Source organism: Littorina saxatilis, linkage group LG13 (genome assembly GCF_037325665.1).
Source record: "Littorina saxatilis isolate snail1 linkage group LG13, US_GU_Lsax_2.0, whole genome shotgun sequence".
NCBI classification, from domain to species: Eukaryota; Metazoa; Mollusca; class Gastropoda; order Littorinimorpha; family Littorinidae; genus Littorina; species Littorina saxatilis.
This window is the reverse complement of record NC_090257.1, coordinates 14,023,836-14,036,418: the sequence shown is the minus strand read 5'-3', so window position 1 is coordinate 14,036,418 and position 12,583 is coordinate 14,023,836. Positions and strand designations below refer to the sequence as shown.

Below are 12,583 nucleotides of genomic sequence, written 5' to 3'. Positions count from 1 at the left end.
CCTCTTCCTACAGTCTGTGTAAGGTCAAATAAATACAGTTGAATGATTGTTTTAACTATATGCACCTTTAATTTTCAGCTGCCGTCCGCTGCAGGTTGTTTTTAACCATCATTTGGACGAATGTTCGTTTGCGAACCGCTACCTGGGGTGCGTTGCATAGAGCGGACGTTCTGTTCGCGAAGACACAAACAGTTTTCATGTTGTAGGCAACGCTATGTTCGCGGCGAACTGTTCGCGGCGAACTCAATTCTAACCTCTCTACCCACTTTCAAGTAAATGGACCCATCTCTTCGCTGACGGCCGAGTCCATGCAAGCATATTAGGGGCGATCATGCGAAGAGTCGATTTGTACTTGGAACAGCCCTCCCTACCCGCACTGACCAAAGTAGACGAGTCCAATCGCTTACAGCTCAGTCCATGAGTACATTTTAGGGGTGACGCTATGCATTGGGCCTTAGGATATCTGTGTTTGTGTGTGTGTGTGTGTGTGTTTGAGTTTCGTACCCCACGCAGGGCCTTTCCTTTTTCTTTTTTTTTTGGTGGTCAGATTTGACAGGTGGATTTCTTGTCGAGTCCGTGGAAAAGTGTTGTGGTCTTCATGTCAGTCAATAAAGGTTGATTAAAGGGGAATGTTTAGGAGTAAAAAGCCCGCGTGCGCTCTCTCTCTCTCTCTCTCTCTCTCTCTCTCTCTCTCTCTCTCTCTCTCTCTCTCTCTCTCTCTCTCTCTCTCTCTCTCTCTCTCCGTGTCTCTGTCTCTCTTTCTCTCTCTCTTCATCTGTCTGTTTCTCCCTCCCGTTCTTTCTCTTTCTCGATCTCTCTATCTGTCTCTCTCTCGCCCCCCTCTCCCTCTCGCCCTTCTGCACACACGCACGCGTAAACACACACACACACACACACACACACACACAAACACACAAACACACACACAGCCGCTGCCTTACGCACACGCAAACAAGCAAATACACCCACAGACTTTATTGCACGGAGATATGAAGGTGGGGGAAGGGGGATAGAGAGATGGAGAGAGAAAGACAGAGAGAGACTAAGAGAGAGACAGTGAGATAGGGAGAGACAGAGAGAGACAGTGAGAGAGGTAAAGAGAAAAAGAGACAGAGAGAGCGAGAAAGAGAGGGAGAGACAGACTGACAGAAAGAGACATAAAGAATGTGTGTGTGTGTGTGTGTGTGTGTGTGTGTGTGTGTGTGTGTGTGTGTGTGTGTGTGTGTGTGTGATAGAGAGAACAAGAACAACAAGAACAAGAACAAGATTTTATTCCTTTAAGGCCTTAGCCCCTTTCGGAAGGGGGCTGGTTACACAAAAGTAGAGCGTGTGTGCAGCAGCAATCCACACACGCGTCGTTTCAAGTGAACAGAAGAAAAGACAATGTATAATCATAAAATACTAATGCTTAAACAGCGTTTTCTAAACATTTAAATGAAAAATACAAGAACTTAGCTACATTGCAAAGTATAGTTTCATTTTTCACAGACAACAACAGTGCAAGTTTGAAGTTCGAAGGACATCTACAAAATTTTGCTGGAATAAATTGACGTCTTAGATTTTCAAGTGCAGGGCAGCATAAAACAAAATGCAATTCATCTTCAGTACTAGATTGACACAAACGACAGACCAAATTATTTTCACTTACAGCTTTATACCTTTCTGTATGTAAAGCAAGTCTGGAAATACCCAATCTAAATTTAACCAAAACATTTAAAATGTGTCTGTTTACTGGAATTGACAAGTATGTTTCTACAAGATTTGTTGTCTTAAAGGTACGGTACAATGCAAACCGGTCGCCCACAGACTTTATTGCACGGAGATATGAAGGTGGGGGAAGGGGGATAGAGAGATGGAGAGAGAAAGACAGAGAGAGACAGTGAGATAGGGAGAGACAGAGAGAGACAGTGAGAGAGGTAAAGAGAAAAAGAGACAGAGAGAGCGAGAAAGAGAGGGAGAGACAGACTGACAGAAAGAGACATAAAGAATGTGTGTGTGTGTGTGTGTGTGTGTGTGTGTGTGTGTGTGTGTGTGTGTGTGTGTGTGTGTGTGTGTGTGTGTGTGATAGAGAGAGAGAGACAGAGACAGAGAGAGAGAGAGAGAGAGAGAGAGAGAGAGAGAGAGAGAGAGAGAGAGAGAGAGAGAGAGAGAGAGAGAGAACTCTTTCCCTCTTTATGCCTCATCATAATAACCCGCACGTACGTGTCACTAACTGCGAGCATTCTTCTCCCTCTGACTTTTTTTGGACGCCAGCCTTTTGAATCTTAAGTTTGATCTCGTGAAAAAAGCAGATAACGCGACCTTGCAGCAAATACAAGATGACACACTTAAAGTGCCATGCAGTCGCGTATGTTACTACCAAAACACACAAGCAAATACACCCACACAATTCGTTACACGGAAATAGGAAGGGAGGGGGAGAGAGAGAGAGAGAGAGAGAGAGAGAGAGAGAGAGAGAGAGAGAGAGAGAGAGAGAGTGGGGAGACAGAGAGACAGAGAAAGACAGAGAGAGACAGACAGACAGACAGACAGACAGACAGATAGAGAGAGTTCCTTCCCTCTTATGCCTCATCTCAACAACCCGCAAGTGTCACTTTCTGCACGCATTCTTCTCTCTGTGAATGTTTGTGGTCGTCAGTCTTTCCAATCATAAGTTCGATCTCGTGAAAAAAGCAACACACACACACACACAACCTCACACAGCCCCCCACCCCCACACAAAAAACACATCCACACACACGAACATATACATTCACACACACCACCTTTAACACACACTCACACACACACAAGCACACACACACACGCACACACACACACGCACACACACACCACACGCACTCAAACAAGCTATCACACACGCACACGAACACATCACACACACGCACACACACACATACATACTCACACAATCAAACGCTTGTGCGCGCGCATACAAATACACACAGACACACACACACACTTACAAACACATGCACACATATATAATATACACACACACATACTCACGCGCGCACTCACTCACACACATTAGCATGCACACGGATATATGCACACGTGCACATACACACGCATATATGCACACGTGCACATACACACATACACACACACACACAAACACACATAAACACGCACAAGCACACACAGACACACACACATACACACAACCACACAACCACACATGCACACGCCCAACCACACACACAAACACATACACACACACACACACAAACCACCCTTAACACACACTCATACATGCTAACGCACACACACACACACACACACACACACAAACATGCACCTACATACACCCAGACACATACACATACACACCCAGACACACACACACACCCTCACACGCGCGCACATACACACACATGCACAACCTTACACACACACACAAACACACACACACGTGCGCGCACAGCCACACACACACACACACACACATAAAACACACACACACGCACACACACACACAAACACACAGGTGCTTTACACATTCACACACACACACACACACACACACACACACACACACACACACTCACACACAGACACACATACACACAAACACACACTTGCAGTCACGCGCGCGCACACGCACTCATGTACACACGTTCTGTCTGTGTGTCTGTGTGTGTGTGTGTGTATGTGTGTGTGTGTGCTTGTGTGTGTGTATATGTATGTACAGCATGTGTCTGTATGTGTGCGTGTGTGTGTGCGTGAGTGTGAGTGAGTATGCATGCGTGCATATGCGCTCGCGCGTGTCTGCGAGTGTGTGTTTACATGTGTGCCTATATTTGCCTATGTGTGTGTGTGTGTGTGTGTGTGTGTGTGTGTGTGTGTGTGTGTGCTTCTGTATCTGTGAGTGTGTGTGTGTGTGTGTGTGTGTGTGTGTGTTTATGAGAGAGTGAGAGAAAGAGAAAGAAAGAAAGAGAGAGAGAGAGATAGATAGAGAGAGAGGTAGATAGAGAGAGAGAGAGAGAAAGAAAGAGAGAGAGAGACAGACAGAGAGACAGACAGAGAGAGAGAGAAAGAGATGAGGAGGGGAAGAGAGCGAAAGGGGAGATAAATAGAAAGAGAGCAAAAAAGATAAGAGAGAGACTTTCATACGGACACAAAGAGAGACAGACAGATGTAGAGAGAGATGGAAAGAAAGAGAAAGACATAGTTAGAGGGAAGAGAGAAAGAATGAAAAGGAGAGAGACAGAGACGTAGACAGAGAGACAGGCACAGAGGGACTGAGAGAGAGACAGAGAAAGAAAGAGAGACTGTGATAGAGAGAAAGAGACAGGGAGTCAATCAGCAAGCTCTGTACAGTGCAATAGTTTCTGGCGTGCCACCTCTCAGGTACGTTACAGAATGCTCCGCGCAAACCCCCGTTGCCTAGACCATTCTCGGCGAGCGGTCGCCATTGTTACGCTTCAGTGACCCCAGACAATGGTACTCGTACCGAGCGCTTGCTAACGCTCGCGAGCGCCACAACAAAACTATGCGTTGCCTAGAAAACGTTCGCAAACGTTCTGTGGCGCTCTGCCTATGCAACGCACCCCTGTAGTTGGGAAGAAATCATGCATCCCGCACCGAATATGCATACCAGTGCTGATTGGTCTAAAACATATGTAAATATTGCAGCAAAGGGAAGTTACCCACGGGAGTTTCACTCTATTAGGTTTTTGGCGAAGAACCGTTTGCCAAATCAAAACTAATCATCGAATATCCGGTTATCAACCAATGAGCGCATCGCACTACTATCTCCTCGGACGTACCACGTTCATCATTCCCACAGGATCTAAGTGGTATGCCGGTGACAGACACGTTTGGTTGCACAAAATACGGTTCAAAAACATGCAGCGGACAGGTAGCTAAATATAAAAGGTACAGATAGTTAGATAACTTAGAACATTCATTTATCATGGCATTTGTAAAGTTACACAGATTCTTGACATTGGCAATTATTTTTTGCATAATTTTTTTTCTGAAGTTAGTGGAGCACGACTCGAAGCTGAGTGACATACCTTGTAGTCTTTCTATGAAAGTAGTGGTCCAGTGAACGATACCTTCCGCCTGTGCCTCGATCTTGTCGGGGCCCCCAAAAAAGTTCGAGGTATCCGAAGTTCGTGCTATCCAACACGTCGGATAGCTCGATTTTTCAAAGGAAGACTTCGAGCTATCTGAAGTCGAGGTAAGTGAAGGAATTTTAGTGATATAAAGAAGGCTGCTGGCCGGGACCAATGTTCACTTCGACGTATCCAAAAAATCGAGGTAAGCAGCGTAGTCTGTATACACCAAGTTGACCATCGGCGCTTCTCCCAGTGCATGTGATCTACTACATTGTCGTCATTAGCACAGCCCTGTGACGTCATATTATAAAGCGTCATTTGTTTTTCTTCTTTCTATTTGAGCGTCACAGGCACATGATTTACGTGTTTTTTCTGTACTGAATAACGCACTGAATATTTGCTGTGGACTCTCTCTCTCTCTCTCTCTCTCTCTCTCTCTCTCTCTCTCTCTCTCTCTCTCTCTCTCTCTCTCTCTCTCTTTCTCATTTCTGGCAATTTGATTGGTTTAGCGACTTTTTTCCATGTTTTCTTTGCGAAAGATTTCCTCATCTCTTTGGGGTAACATAATCTTATGACGTTTACATTTGTGCGTCACTTCTCGTTTGACGTCATATGGAGAGACAAAAAGTCTGTGAAGATCGAGCTAACCGATGTGATCAAAATAAGGTGGGACCTGGGCATGAGATCGAGCTAAGCAGAAAATCGAGCTATCCAAAGTCGAGGTAAGTGAAGGAATTTTAGTGATAAAAAGAAGGCTGCTGGCCGGGACGCGAAAAATTTTTTCACACGTCAGTTGCGGGCTTTCAATCCCGAAGGCTGGTTCCGAGTAACTACGAACGTAATCGGAAGTTCCGATGTTTACCAAGTCAAAGAGCCGAGTCGAACACTATCCTTGCGTCATCCAGAGATACTGTACAGATCTCTGCGTCATCTTTGCAAGCAGCTTCGGAGATTTCAAAATGTTTGCTGTGTGCAACACATGTTCAACGACAACATCTAATACGGATATTTTGGATGTTTTGAAGGAAAGAACTTCTTTTTCTTGTCGTAAAACTAAAATACACCCTCTAATTAAAAAGCATGCACGCGTATGGGAGCCACAAACCGCATGCATACTGGCACACGCTGATGCTGGTGATTCTGACTGTACACTGTTTAAGGGGGGCTCACACACAGGTGGAGCAAGCGGAGCAAGGGTGGAGTAGGCTGCACCAGGCGGAGAGATGACGCTACTTCCGTTGCAGGAGTGGAGAAAGTGCTGTGTGCTACGTTTCTATTTTTTGGCTCCGGTGCAGCGGTGCAGCCAATCAGCGCACTCATCACTTTCTCCGGAAATAGTAGTGTGACACTAGGTGGCATCCCAAATAACGACGGCCGCCTTTTTCGAAAGAACTTTTTCATGGATTTTACACAAGAATGCCGAAACGGAAAGATAGAATGTGGTTTCCGCTAGATTTCAAGTCACGCTTTTCACTTTTCCGAGGAAGCCAACAGCTGAGTGTGAAGAAACGCTGCTGTTCAACTTCGAAATCTCCAGTCACAGACGACCTTCGCTTTCGCAGTACAGTGACCAGTGCCGTAGCACAGCTCCTAAAGCGGGGCTCACACACAGGCGGAGCAAGCGGAGCAGGCTGCTCCGATCCTGCTCCGCTCTCCACCTGCCCTCTCACACACAAGCTCCGGTTCCGGAGCAGGCTGCTCCGATCCTGCTCCGGTAGGGGATTCCCCTATGATATGACGTAGTTTCTCCACTCGCGCAGTCTGATGGGAAATATTTTTACACGTGGATAAGAAGTGGCGGGAAAAAAACACCGTGATGTTTACCAAAGGAGACAAAAGTCTTGTCTTTTATCGCAATTACTGAACATATTTCTAAATGGACTCTGTATAAGTCTGTGTGTGTGCGTGTGTGCCAGTGCGTTTTAGAGCTTTTCAGACACAAACTATGTGAGTGTGGGGGTCGGGTGAAGAGAGAGGTGGACTAACAACTGTTGGGACATGTTTTAAGTTTTGGTTCTTTTTTGTTTTATCGAGTTATATCCGAAGCTTCAAAGATGTTGAATGTGTATAGTTACACTAGCTTCCATGGAATCCATTCTTTTTTTTTAGATCTACTACTAACAATCTCTCTTGCAGACGGTTAGACTGTTGCTTTATGTTACGCGCAATATGGCTTTGATTTAGATTTAGTTTTTTTCATTTTGTGTGTGGTTTGATTTAGCTTCACTCTACGCAGAAGAAATGTTTTAAACATGATTAACAAAATATTACTTTATGGATGTTTGCAAATAGAAACGTACGTGTGTCAACAGCGCAACAAGTTTCTAAAGAGGACGATATAGAACGCTCATGGCCGGACCGTATCAGGTTGGGGGTGGCCCCCAATTGTGTTCGGGGTTCATTAGTTGAGGGCGCTAGGGAGGTCTGGACGTTTTGAAATGTAGATGAGAATATGTGGAATCTAGCTGGCGCGTTCTCCGAATATTTGTCATGATTTATTGATTTTTATTTTATTTTCACCCTTGGAGGAGATACATGTTCAGGCCGGGGGGGGGGGGGGGTGACAGGAACCCCCCCTGGATCCGTCCTTGACGCTAGACAAAAAAGTATCTGTGCTGTAGCTTTTTTTATGTTTTATCTCACCCTCATTTTTGAATGTTGTTTTCACACACACACACACACACACACACACACACACACACACACGCACACGCACACACACACACACACACACACACACACACACTTTTGATCCCATTCCATGTATTGCGAAGACTTTATTCAGGGTTTTAGCTAGTACTTAAACATCCAATTTCAAAGCACAAGTCTGAGCTGAGAATAGATATGCATAAATGTGTAAAATAATGGTGATTTGTGATCAAAACACTTCACAGGGAAGCTTGTTTATATGTCTTATGTATGTGTCTTCCATCGCCCTGGCAACATAAGAACTCCACACCAGCCTGCAAAAGTATAAACATAAAAGGTGACACAAATGAAACAAATGCAGCCCATAAAAATGCTTAATACTTCTTGACCTGTTGACCTAGTTAGTTAATATTTGGCGATTATTAACTATATCTTATGCATGACAAAGGTCAACACAGTGGCGAGTTCACAGGTCAAATGGAGGGGTAATTTGGAACACTTTTGAGTTTTGATCTAGCTGTAATCTTCTTTTTTCAGCACATTTTCAACCAAAAAAAAAGGACTAAAACATTACGTCTCCAATGAGTTAACAAGATCGTAAGATTTTGTTGATCTTGTCCGAGTGGATTTTCTGTATACAAGTGTTATCTGATAGTTACCTTATTGCTTCATGTGTCATTAACGGTGTAACTGGTTGTCTGAGGGATGCATTGACTAAGATCTCATATATGCTAGATGTCGAAAAACTACTCAAATTACCTGCCCTCGAAAGGGTGGTAACCAAGCTAAAAAAAAGACGCCATAGGAAATTAAGTAGCGTGGAAGGATGGGAGGGTATAAACTATGAGAATTGGGTAAGTATATTAATTATACGAAAATTTATTATTGAAATTTTCATTTAAATTACATAGTTTATACCCTCCAAAACTAACACTCTTAAATTCTTTAATGCTTAAATCGGGTTAATTAGTGTACGGCTCCATATAAAACCCGAAACGGTTGAGTTTATCCCCGAATTCGGATCCTTTTTGGAAAGAGCCCAAAAGACAGACCATTAATTTTCACCTACAACATTGTAACTTTTGGTATTGGTCATACCTAAGCTGAAATTAATGTACAGCAAATATACAGTGCAAAATGCCGTTAACGGTCTTGCAGGCAACTCAGTTAGCTATCCTGCCTATGCAACTGACTCACGAAGTCTCGCACACAGATAAACAAATAAGGGAAGGGGCCTGTGTCGTCTTCAACCAATAAACACACACACACACACACACACACACACACACACACACACACACACACGCGCGCACTAAAGATGAATATTGCATATGCATAATGCAGAAGAAGACAACTTAATCTGATAATCTATAGATGTAGTGACTGGTGCAATATTTAACGAATTTAAAAGGACGACTCTGAAATGTATCATGTGAACCAACTTCTCAATAAACAAAATGAAGACCAGTTTAAAAAGTTACCTGTTTCATTTTGGAATGTTTTTGGTCCCATCACATCTCTGATGTACACTCCATAGACGCACTGTAGTAATAAAACAAGAAGAGCAAACGCTCGATCGAGTCACTTTCGCAGTTCTGAATATTATATGAGGCATCAGATGGACAGGAAGAAATTGCTATTCACAACACAATGCATACCTGAAGAATGAGATTGCATGGATCGAGCAACAAAATATTTACCTTGGCATTAAAAATACTCTCATTAATCTCACATAAACAAACCCCATCAATAACTTAATTCACATAAACTAGCATCATTAATTTTTTTTCGAAGCAATCATATTAACAGTAGACACACTAACATTTGTTACTCTTAGAGCTGTGTCACTTTTATAGTTTACGAGAAAAGCCCAACGTTAAGTTGTGTGTTGACGAACAGGAAAGGCTAGTTATCTCCCCTGTGTTTCCGATAACGTTTGTAAAAAGCTACAGATGTAAATAATTTGATGTAAAGAATAATCCTATAAAGTTTGAATCAAATCCGATGAATAGTTTCAGAGATATGATATTTCAATTTTTTTCCTTCAAGACATACCTGTGACCTTGAAAAAGGTCAAAGGTCACCAAAGCAGACGTCAAAGTGTAGAGGTCACTGGGAGTCACGTTCACATAAAATTTGAGCCCGGTCACTTTTATAGTTTCCGAGAAAAGCCCAACGTTAAGTTGTGTGTTGCCGAACAGAAAAGGCTAGTTATCTCCCTTGTTTTTCTGATAACGTTCGTAAAAGGCTACAGATGTAAATACTGGAGGTCACGACTAAACAAAATATGAGCCCGATCGCTTTGATAGTTTCCGAGAAAAGTCCAACGTTAAGGTGGTGTCTACGGACGGCCGGCCGGCCGGCCGGACAGACTAACACTGACCGATTACATAGAGTCACTTTTTCTCAAGTGACTCAAAAACTGTTTAAGGAGAAAAAAGATTATGCAGGGAGGAAGAACAGTAAGAACAACAGAATCAGCAGCAACATTCACTAATCTTACTCCACATAACACATAACACTGAATCTCAGTGAAGAGTTAGTGATCCAAATATTTTAATTAAACAGAGAGACACAGAGAGATTGAGAAGGAGACAACAGCTGTGCATGTGCGTGTGTGTTTGTGTGTGTGTGTGTGTGAGGGGAAATTTAGTCATTGAAAACTAAACACTTTCTACTCTTCAATATCAACAGTCATAGACATAAGATTAAGAGCCACTGGGAAAGTTGGACATGAACATGTATATGTTGCAGGTGAGGAGGGGGGGGGGGGGCTGGAGGGTCTTTGTTGTTTGTAGATTATAACTTTAATAGCACAAATTCCTGTTTTGTAACACTGTTATGTACAGGGTGACACGAAAAAAACAGATCCCACCAAAAGTTTAATATTTTCTGAAATAATCAGCCGATTCTTTTATTTTTTCAGGTGAGCCAAGCTGAAATGATGTTCTAACAGCCCACCAAGTTTGAGCTTCAAGATGTCATGGACAACGGAGCATAAGACATTTATAGTCGAGGCCTATTTTCGGTCGAATTCTATCCACGCTGCTCAACTGGAATTCAAAAGACAGTTTGGACGTAGAGACTTTCCTGTTAAATCAGTTATCTATGGATGGAGGGATAAGTTCAGAGACCATGGGACTGTCAATAACCTCAATAGTAAAAACCCTAACAGGGGATCCCACTCTGGTCGACCTAAATCAGCAAGGACACCGAGGAATATTGATTCAGTCAGAGAGTCTGTTGTGCGCAGCCCGAGCAAATCTGTTCGCCGGCGAAAATAGGCCTCGACTATAAATGTCTTATGCTCCGTTGTCCATGACATCTTGAAGCTCAAACTTGGTGGGCTGTTAGAACATCATTTCAGCTTGGCTCACCTGAAAAAATAAAAGAATCGGCTGATTATTTCAGAAAATATTAAACTTTTGGTGGGATCTGTTTTTTTCGTGTCACCCTGTATAAGTAGAAATGACTGTGGAATAACTTTCTTCTGTTATATCAGTATGATTATTTGCAAAGTTACCCGGATCATTGTGGCATCCTCTTAATTCTATCACGTCTGAGACTTTAGTAGACGTGCCTGTAGAGGGAAGGGATGGGGGAAGGGGGTGGAGGGTGGGCATAGAGAGTGTCGGTGTAATATGAAGGAGGGAGGGGAGAACCATTGGTAAATAAAACTCTTATAATATCAACAGTTCTGAAACTATTTGAGCACGAGTTTCCCATTACCACACAAAGGTGCAGATAGCAACAGATGTTACACTGAGAGTGGGGGGGGGGGGGGGACTTTTAGAGGGTTAGTTGTTGGACTGTAGTATCTGAATAGCAGTGCTATGGGGTGAGGGTGGTGCTGGGGCGGAGTATGTATCGTATGTAACTTGAATTGGATATTAATAAGCATGATCACTCAGACTAGAGCTAAAGACGGTGTTAATCTTCACAGACATTACATAATATGAATTCACAAGCACGTACCTTTTGTTTTGCCCTTGAGTTTGGTAGAAGGCAATATTGAGTGTCGAACACAAGTTGCATTGATCACTGACACTGCGTCACCCTGCGGTCAATCTCCTCTGATCTGCAGATTGCACCTGCACAAACCCAAACAATGTTATGATCGCAAAAAGCCTGCATAGCCAATGGATCTAAGAACACAAACACTCGATGGATCTAATTAGAGAGTCTGCAAACGAGTCATTTTACGTTGGAAATTCAATGACAATCTGTCAGTCAATGAAGCATAGATCTGTCCCTGCGATTGTTTTTTGCAAGCAGATACATGTTTGAACTTCACTTATCCCGTTATCATTCAACAAATTGATATCTTGCATGATGAATTTTGTGCCGAAGAGCTGAACAAACAATCAAAATCAAGCAAGTGGTACATTCAGAAGACAAACTTCAGCCGCAAAAAACAAACTGACGAGAAAGAACCTAGCTTAATTACTGCTGTATTGATTTCGGCCAAACCAACGCATTTGCATACTGAAGTCATTCCTCCTTTGATTCCAATCATTGTACATGATCTTAATGCAAAAATATATACGAAAACAAGCTGATCGAAATGAGTAACATTGCACCTGCATTGAGTCGATTGACTGTACTGCAAAAGCGAAGGTCGTCTGCGACTGGAGATTTCGAAGTTGAACAGCAGCGTTTCTTCACACTCAGCTGTTGGCTTCCTCGGAAAAGTGAAAAGCGTGACTTGAAATCTAGCGGAAACCACATTGTATCTTTCCGTTTCGGTATTCTTGTGTACTAAAATCCATGAAAAAGTTCTTTCGAAAAAGGCGGCCGTCGTTATTTGGGATGCCACCTAGTGTCACACTACTATTTCCGGAGAAAGTGATGAGTGCGCTGATTGGCTG

The 12,583-nt window shown here is 43.1% G+C and overlaps 1 long non-coding RNA gene across 1 annotated transcript; it reads right to left on the bottom strand.

The window, feature by feature from the left end:
• Window positions 1–7,828: 7,828 nt before the first annotated feature.
• On the bottom strand, window positions 7,829–12,536 carry LOC138983674 (uncharacterized). Its single transcript, XR_011461225.1, has 4 exons — window positions 12,296–12,536; window positions 11,691–11,806; window positions 9,197–9,257; window positions 7,829–8,029 (listed from the first exon to the last, which is right to left on the bottom strand). It is a non-coding gene; the product is annotated as an uncharacterized lncRNA (long non-coding RNA).
• Window positions 12,537–12,583: the final 47 nt, after the last annotated feature.